Genomic DNA, 10,173 nt, shown 5'->3' with positions numbered 1-10,173 from the left:
ACACCTGTCCCCTAAATCACCGGCCCGCTTCCAACCCCTCCTCCCTCCTCCCCACTGTCCCCTTATCTCCTTCCCACCCTCCCCCTCTCTTCTCCCTCCACCTCCTCATTTTGTCTCATCTCCCTCCCCTCACTTCTCTTCCAACCCCTCCCTCCTCCTCCTCCTTTCACTGTCCCGTCATCTCCCTCCCACTCTTTCTTCTCCTCATCGTCACTTTGTCTCTTCATCTCGCTCCGCACACATCTCTCCTCCCCTCACTCTTCTTTGTCCCCACATCTCCCTTCCCAATCCTCTTTCTTCCCCCTCCCCTTCTCACCCTTCTCTGTTCGCTCCTTCTCCCTCCCACCCATCCTTATTCCTCCTCCCTCTGCCCCCTTCTCCTTCCTCCCTCACTACTCTCCTACCCCTCGCTCTCCCCTCCCAACTCCCCTTCCTCCTCTCTCCCCACCCCTTCCCTTCTGCTTCCCCTCCCTTCAGTGCCCACCTTGTTCACACCTCTCACCCTCCCCACCACTCCCTCCTCCCTCCCCTTCTCCTCTCCCTCCCTCTCCCACCCTACCTCCTCCCTCCTCAGACCCTCTTCTTTTCAAACTTCTCTCTCCCTGCCTCACTCCTCCCTTTCCTCCCTCCCCTACCCCTTCTCCCTCACCCTCTCCCTCCCCTTTCCCTCCCTGTTCATATCCAACCTCCCTCTCTTTATCTCTTTGTCCCTTTGCTTCACACGCTCCCTCCTTCCCCTCTTGCTCCCCGTCATCCCTCTCTCCCCTTCTCCTTCCATCACTGAGGCTGCCCTCCACTTGTTTCCCCCATTATCTCCACTTCACTAACTGGAAAGAGTTTTCAAATGTCCACAGATATGAGCAACTGGAAATAGACCAACACTGTCGATCTCTCTGTCTTCCATCATCCACCCCCACCCCACCACCACTGCACTCCCTCAGCCCCCCATACTTCCTGGCCATCAGTTTCCTGGTTAATCTCCTCCCATCCGGTAGGCGCTACAGGAGTCTCTGCTCCCGCACCAGCAGGCACAGGAAGAGCTTCTTCCCTGAGGCTGTGACCCTGCTGAACCTCACATCACAGCGCTAAGCAGTATTGCATCCGTATTGTACTGTCTCAGCACTTTTATATTTGTGTGCTGTAGCACTTTTTTTATTCACAGTTATTTTGTAAATAACACTATTCTTTGGATTTCTGGTCAGATGCTAAATGTATTTCATTGGCTATGTCTCTGTACCCGGCACAATGACAATAAAGTTGAATCTAATCTAATCTAATCTAATCTAAATCAAAGTTGCTGCAGATGCTGGAAATCTGTATTAAAAAAAACAGAGGATTCTGGAAATATTCCGCAGGTCAGGCAGCATCTATGGAGTAGAGAACAGCGGGAATGAGGCCCTTTCTCAGAACACCTTTGAGGATCAGTTCCTCTCCCACCGCCCTGAGATTTCTGAACAACGAAAGCATGAACACTACCTCACAATATTTTATGCTCCCTTTCCACACTACTTATTTAATTATATATATATATATATCTTATTGTAATTTATACTTTTTAAAATTGTGGATCACAATGTACAGCTGCTGCAAAACAACAGATTTCATGGCAAATGCCAATGAAATTAAACCAGATTCTGAACAGTGAAAAATGTGAAAATGTTAATTTTCCTCAGTTACTTTTCCACTTCATTTCCCCCTTTGGCCTCATCTTTGTCCCTGGGTCTGTCCACCATTCAATCATTTTATGTACATCTCCAGCTGTCCTCCTCTTTCTCTCATGTTAACCTGAATTATATTAATATACCTTGAAAGGTAGAATGAAAGATGGACTCTTGGCCTGACAATCTGTCTTATCGTCACCCCATTGTCTACCGGCACTGCACTTATTCTGTATACTTTGTTTTCCATCCTGTTATTGATTTTCCTTTGTCCCAATAATGTATTGGGCAGGGTTTGATTCCTGTTATTGTCTGTAAGGAATTAGTACTTTCTCCCTGTGACCTCGTGAGTTTCCTTTGGGTGCTCCGTTTTCCTCCCACATTCCCAAGACGTGTGCTTCAGGTTAGTAAGTTGTGGGAATGCCATGCTGGTGCCAGAAGTGTGGTGACACCTGCAAGCTGCCCCATTGACGTAAATGACGCATTTCACGGTATGTTTTAATGTACATGTAACAAATAATTAAATTACTTTAATTTATCTATTTATTGAGACACGATGCAGGGTAGGTCCTTTGAGCCATGCTGTCCAGCAACATCCAATTTTACAATGACCAATTAATCCACCAGCCTGTAGGCCTTTGGACTGTGGGAGGAAACCCATGCAGTCATGGGGAGAAAATACAAATTCCTTACAGACAGCAACGAGAATTGAACCCAGGTCACTGGTACTGTAACCACTACTCTATCCTGCTGCCCTAGTACACTGATGTGATGAAATGATCTGAATGGAAAGCATGCAAGACAAAGTTTTTCTCTGTTTGGTACTTGTGACAATAATAAACCAATTTACCTGTTTACCAGCCAGCAAAACCCTAATCTCAACCATTTAACTACAGTATGAGCACCTTGACCCCTTCACACTACAATGGACTTTCTTTTATTCTAATTGTGTTCTTTCTTATATAATTTTTATACTATGTGTTTAATTTATGTCTTTATTGTGAAGTTTGTGCCTCTAATGCTACGTGGCAGTGGATTTTCTTTTGCTGCTCTTGTACATACATGTACTTGCGCAGATGACAATAAAGTGAACTTTGAATAGTCTTTGGAAACTTTCCTGTCTCACTGTTTCTCTATGCTTCTGCGATGGGGGCTATCTATGTAAACATGCTACACCCTAATTACCCCAGGCCACAGGTCACCTGTCACTGCCCAAGCACACAGTACAGCCATGTATCCCCATCAGCTTCCCGCCATCCATCCCACTGCTGTGTTACCAGGACTGCCAGGAAAATAGCAATGAACTGCAGGTTCACTCCATTACAGATGAAATGCATTTCTTCTGGGATCTAATCTGGGAATTAGTGGAGCTATGATGTACAAGGTGTGTCATGTTCAAAAGTAATGGGTGACCCTGGACTCCACTGAGGGAATGGGGAGAGGTGTGGTGTATTTGAATTGAATGGTAGGGGCTGGAGCTCTATTGGGCTTGTGTCCTGTGGGAATGGATGTACTCTGTTGGGATTGTGCCCATTGGAAGTCAATGGGAATGGATGGGGTCTATTGGTTTTATGTCCTGTAGGAATGGATGTGCTGTGTTGGGATTGTGTCCCACTGGAATGGACAGAGTCTGTTGGGATTGTCCACTGGAAGTCAATGGGAATAGATGAGGTGTATTCGGATTGTTTCCTGCGAGAAATGCATGGGAAATTGTTTCCAGTGAGAGAGAATGAGAAGGTTGATCTTGCTTGTGTCCATCGAAGTGATGGGGAAGGAAATATGGGACAGTTCTCAGAAGGCTGCACCTTGGTATGATGTGCTCTCTTATTACTGGGTAGGATTGAGTTGGATGGCCCAGACATTGAGAAAATTTGACATAGTATTGAAAGATAACCTCAGAACAATTGAGAGTGAATCTAATCCTATCGGTACTGATTTGCTACAAGTTCTACTTATAAGATTAATTCATGGAGTTGGGATGTTTGTAACAATGGCCAGGATGTATCCAGAAATCTCACTGGCTGCCCTGCCAAGTGCCTGCAGCTCATTGCAAATTTCTTCCTCGTCCTCCACTATGCTTCCCTTGCCTTGGACTGAGGACAGGAGGAGCTTACCCATGAAAAGCACAACGAACTCTACCCAGCTGCCAAGCTCCTGTTTCTTGTGTGTGTCTCTCTCTCTACCCAGTTCTCGTCAGAGCAGGTTTGAAATTTATTGTCTTCCTTTCTCTCTCTCTCTCTCTCTCTCCTTCTATCTCTAGGCAGCTCTTTTGTTCTCTCGTTCTCTCTCTAACACTCCGCTCCTCTCTCACTCGTTCTCTCTCTAACACTCTGCTCCTCTCTCACTCTGCCTCCCTTGTTCTCTCTGTTTCTGTCTTTGTCTCTCCCTCTTTCTGTTCCCTTGCTTTCTCTTTCTGCCTTTCTCATACACACTGTCTCCTTTCTCACTCTCTCTCATTCTCTTTTTGCCTCTCATTCTCTTTCATTCTTTCTCTTCTCTGCACCCCTCCCTGTCACCACCACCCTGCTTGCTGCCCACTCTCTTGACACCATGCAGTAAGACCCAAGTCCAGACTGGTGGAAGGGAAAGTCAGGGGGTCTGCTGAAGAGCACAGCCTTTGGTTAGACCACACTGTGCTGGGTGCTGGGTTCCAGTCTCCACATTACAAAGAGGTTCCTGAGGAACCAACAGGGATGAAGAAACCATCGCTACGCATTGTGCCAGAGTGTGAGCTACGGTTCAGAGTCACTGAACCCCCCAGGTCATTTTTGCTGGCATCCTTATGGTTTCGTCAGACTGATTTGTTAAATGTAGGGAGGGTGCTTCCATGTGCCAGGGAAGTTCAGGGTCTGATTTAAGAAGAGTGGAGATGAATTCAGACAGGGAAGGCAAGAGGAGGTTCGTGACTATGAATGGAATTCACTCCACCACCAATAGCTCAGATGACTATCACAGCTGTGTCCAAGGAGAACACATGTGGAGAAATAAAAACACGTGGGAGGGAGGGAAACATGTGGGAGGGAGGAGAACATGTGAGAGGGAGGGGAACAGGTGAGAGGGAGGGGAACATGTGGGAGGGAGGGGAACATGTGAGAGGGAGGGGAACATGTGGGAGGGAGGAGAACATGTGAGAGGGAGGGGAACATGTGGGAGGGAGATGAACACGTGGGAGGGAGGAGAACACGTGAGAGGGAGGGGAACATGTGGGAGGGAGGGGAAGACATGGGAGGGAGGAGAACACGTGGGAGGGAGGGGAACACGTAAGAGAGAGGGGAACATGTGGGAGGGAGGGGAATACATGGGCAAGAGGGAAAGACATGGGAGGGAGGGGAACACGTGAGAGGGAGGGGAACATGTGAGAGGGAGGGGAACATGTGAGAGGGAGATGAACACGTGGGAGGGAGGGGAAGACATGGGAGGGAGGGGAACACGTGGGAGGGAGGGGAACACGTAAGAGAGAGGGGAACATGTGGGAGGGAGGGGAATACATGGGCGAGAGGGGAAGACATGGGAGGGAGGGGAACACGTGAGAGGGAGGGCAACACGTGGGAGGGAGGGGAACATGTGGGAGGAAGATGAACACATGGGAAGGAGGGGAACACGTGGGAGGGAGGGGAACACATGAGAGGGAGGAGAACATGTGGGTGGGAGGGGAACACATGGGAGGGTGGGGAACATGTGGGAGGGAGGGGAGCATGTGGGAGGGAGGGAAACACGTGGGAGGGAGGTATTCATGAGAGGTACAGAAGTTGGAACCTTTTTTTTGAATGATCCCTTACTTTGCACAGTATTTTTCTTCACCATCTGGTACAAATTATGTAAATTTTAGACATAAATATGCAGTAGCATAGATGCAAGCATATTGCTTTGCAGAATAGTAATTGGGGTTTGTACATTCTCCTAGTTACTGTGGTTTTCCTTTGGGTACTCCAAAGAGTACGGGTTAGGGTCAGTAAATCATGGTTACTAGTGGTGCTGGAAGCATGTGACCCCAGCACGACCTCAAACTGGTTCAATGTATATGTGACAATAAAGCTTATATTTAATTAATTTTCTGTGTGTCTGTAATGATGTGCCTGTGATGCTGTTGCATGCAAACTTTTCACTGTGCATGTACGACATTGTAATTCCGCACATAACAAGAAACCTGACTTGACTTGAAGTAGAAAATGTGGTTAGAGAAGCATATGGGATACTGTCCTTTATTAGTCAGTGCACTGAATATAAACGCAAGGAGGTTTAGCTCCAACTTTGAACCATTAATCTGACCCCTGAGATGGAGCAGTTCACTTAAGAGGAGAGACTGGAGAGGCTGGGTCTCTTCTCTCTGGAGCAGAGGAGTTTAAGAGGGGACATAAGGTGATGTGGGGTATTGATAGAGCAGGCTGCAGATGTGAATCCCCGTAACAGAGGCAGACATACCAATAGGATGGTGATCTAGGGTAAAGAGGAAGAGATTCAGAGGGAGACACCAGAGACTGCAGAAGCTGGAAATCTGGAAGAGCATGCAGTGTTCTGGAGGAACTTAGTGGTCGGGCAGCATCTATGGAGGAAAATGGACAGTCTAAAGGAAGGGTCTTAACACAAAATGTTCACTATCATTTCCCTCTGTAGATGCTGCCTGACCGCTGAGTTCTTCCAATGTTCTGCGTGTTGCTCCGGGGATTCAGAAGGGATGGTGGGGGGTATTGTTCACCCTGAGTGTTGTGAGTACCTGGAACACTCTGCCGGAGAGACCGGGGGGCGGGGGTGCAGAGGGACGGACAACACAGAGAACTGTCTACATGAGCACGAGAGAAAACATCCTGCCCTGTCCTGATGCATCATGGCTGGTATGGAAACTGCTATGCCTGACACCACAGTAAACTCCAAAGAGTTGTGGACACAGACTAGCACGTCACAGGAACCATCTTCCCCTCTACTTACTCTGTCTACACTTCTTGCTGCCTCAGTAAAACAGCCAGTATATTCAAAGACCACCCCCTACCCTCCGCCATCACCCCCGTTCCAACCTTGGCCACTCTCTCATCTCTCTCCTTGGAGGTAGGAGATACAAAAGCCTGAAAGGATGTACCACCAGGATCAAGGGACTCTTGAATGGACCTTTTGTATGATAACATGACTCTTGGCTTCACAATCTATCTCATCGTGATCTTACACCTTATCACTTACCTGCACTGTATTTGTCTCAAGTGGCTTTTATACTGCATTGCGGATTGTTATTTTACCTTGTTCTGCCTCAGTGTACTGTGTAATGATTTGATCTGTATAAGCAGTCTGCAGGACAAGCTTGGTCAAAGTGACAATAATAAACAAATACCAATTTGAATCTGCATTAGAGAAGAGTTTGGGCCAAGTGCTGAGAGATGGGATTAGTATGGATTGGCAGCCAAAGGTGTAATGGGCCAAATGGCCTGTTTCTGTGCTCTACGTCTCCAGCAGTGTGTGCCACGTAAGGGATGGGAAAGGACGTATTGATGGGAGAGATGTGGAAGGGTGGGAGGAGCCGGTGGGGAGAGGTTACATTGCCATGGGAGATGGGGAGTGTGGACAGCATTGTTTGGTGTCCTACATATAAACCCCCTCAATCTCACTGTTAGACACCAGCCTATAACTCACACTCAGAGATCTGTTATTCTACATGTAAACCCCCAGAATCCTCCCATTCAATTACATTATGGCCTGCAGGTCATTGTGAATCCCTTGATTAGATCCCAGTCTGTAACCCACTCCCAATGTGTCTCACCCATTATTAATCCCCACGACAACCGTTGAAATGAAAGGAGCCCTGATGAAGAGTCTCAGTCCGAAACACTGGCTGTTTATTCCTCTCTGTAGATTCTGCCTGACTTGCTGTGTTCCTCCAGCTTATGTTGAACTGATTTATTTCCCGTGATCAAGTCCCTGCTTGTGCAGTATAACTAGGCGGAAATTGAATTGCTTGAAGAAATTCTTACAGCAGCCCAGTATAACCACAGATTGCTCTGTGGGTCCCACTCTAATCTGGCACTGGCTCTGCTTTCTGTGGTAAGTGTGCACTGAATTAACGTGAAGAATCAGGTTGTTTCGAAGATGTGGCCTGGGGTCGGTTTGGACAGCCAGCGCACTCCCCACACTCTGCTTTGCTCAGCTACTTCACGCAAGAAGCTGGGTTGGGCTGTTTCTCATTAGCCTCGAGAGAGGTAGAGATGAGCTGTAAGTGATCCGGATGCATAGTTATTCGAGGAGGCCCAGCTCTGGGAACAGGTATGGAATGGCTACTTGCTACCTTTGCTTCCCACCATCTGTCTGTTCTGCCTGCCATCAATACTTCTTTCAGGGAAATCAACAAGTGATACTTTATACTTTATTGTCGCCAAACAATTGATGCTAGAACGTACAATCATCACAGCGATATTTGATTCTGCACTTCCCGCTCCCTGGATTACAAATATTAAATATTAAAAATAGTAAAAAATAGTAAATATTAAAAATTTAAATTATAAATCATAAATAGAAAAAGGGAAAGTAAGGTAGTGCAAAAAAACAGAGAGGCAGGTCTGGATATTTGGAGGGTACGGCCCAGGTCCGGGTCTGATACAAACTACCAGGCAGGATTTGGTACGCCACCAAAGACTCTGGCAATTTTCTACAGATGCACCGAGCAGAGCATTCGGACTGGTTACGTCGACAGCTGGTATGGAGGTTCCAATACACAGGATCAGAAAAAGCTGCAGAGAGTTTTAAACTCAGCCAGCTCCATCATGGGCACCAGCCTCCCCACCACCGAGGACATCTTTCTCCATAAAGAGATGCCTCAGGTAGGTAGCCTCCATCATCACCATCCAGGACAAGCCCTCTTCTCAGTACCACCATCAGGGAGGAGGTACAGGAGCCCGAAGGCGCACACTCAATGATTCACGAGCAGCTTCTTCCTCTCTGCCGTCCGATTTCTAAACAGTCCATGAACTCATAAACACTACCACACTATTTGTGGCTCTCTTTTTACACAACAGTATCTATTTGGGCAGGTGGGGCTTGTCGGCCTCGGACGGCAGCCCGCCGAGGAGAAGGAAAGCTCTGATTTTTAAACCTCTGCTGCCTTGCGGCCAGACCCACCCATGGGAAAAGGTTCGGGAGTAAACCCTGAGGAAGAAATCCGGAGCCAGGGTCCCTAAGGCAGTTTGATGGTGTTCATAGTCATAGTCATACTTTATTGATCCCAGGGGAAATTGGTTTTCGTTACAGTTGCACCACAAGTAATAAATAGTAATAGAACCATAAATAGTTGAATAGTAATATGTAAATTATGCCAGGAAATAAGTCCAGGACCAGCCTATTGATTCAGAGTGTCTGACCCTCCAAGGGAGGAGTTGTAAAGTTTGATGGCCACAGGCGGGAATGACTTCCTATGACGCTCTGTGCTGCATCTCGGTGGAATGAGTCTCTGGCTGAATGTACTCCTGCGCCCACCCAGTACATTATGTAGTGGATGGAAGACATTGTCCAAGATGGCATGCAACTTGGACAGCATCCTCTTTTCAGACACCCCCGTGATCTGTGAAGTAGCTGAGCAAAGCGGAGTGTGGGGAGAGCGCTGGCTGTTCAAACCAACCCCAGGCCACGTCTTCAAAAGAACCTGATTCTTCACGTTAATTCAGTGCACACTTACCACAGAAAGCAGAGCCAGTGCCAAATCAGAGTGGGACCCACAGAGCAATCTGTGGTTATACAACTTCACTCTGGCAACCTCTGTAATGACACGGGTGCCAAGCTGTATCGGCACTTGCCCTTCCCTTGGACTACATCAGTGACGTGGGGAGGGGGAGCTCGTTGCATAGGCAACAGCCGGTTCTTCAAATCTTCCTGACCAGGCTTGCGCCCTGGAGAGGACACAGTTCATCAGAGGTGCAAAGCCACGTTCCCCTGGGATCAACGGCTGCCTGCTATATATATAGTTGATTAATCTATAGTAATGTTTATGTGTTGCACTACATTGCTGCTAAAAAAACAACAAATTTCATGACATATTTCAATGATAATAAAGCCATCAGTCCTTTACACTCCTGATGATGGGTCTCGGCCTGAAATGACGACTGTTTATTCATTTCCATAGATGCTGCCTGACCTGCTGAGTTCCCCCAGAACGTTGTGTATTGCTCATTGTTAACAAACATGATCCTGATTCGAATTCCCTCCGACCGCCCGCAGCTGAGTCTGGGGAAGGCAGGTGGTTGTAGGATGCAGCACAGACAGGAGAGATACAGGTGCTTTGCACATGTGTGTTCAGTCCCAGCGTTCCATAAGAACACGTCACACAGAAAGAGAAGCAGTCTATTCAGCCCATCAGAGCTGTACTGCCTCACTTGCTAATTTCTCTGAGCAGAGCTTTTCCATCCTTTTGATATCCCACATCAATATGTTGGGAATGCATAGGCAGAAGGGACTGGGGTTCAAATTAATATTTATTGTCCCAGCCTACATGACATGGGAATTAGTGTTTTTGCAGCGGGCAATCTAGGACAAAGAGCCGGTC

Source organism: Mobula hypostoma, chromosome 19 (genome assembly GCF_963921235.1).
Source record: "Mobula hypostoma chromosome 19, sMobHyp1.1, whole genome shotgun sequence".
Taxonomy (NCBI): Eukaryota; Metazoa; Chordata; class Chondrichthyes; order Myliobatiformes; family Myliobatidae; genus Mobula; species Mobula hypostoma.
Note: the sequence above shows the minus strand (reverse complement) of the source record.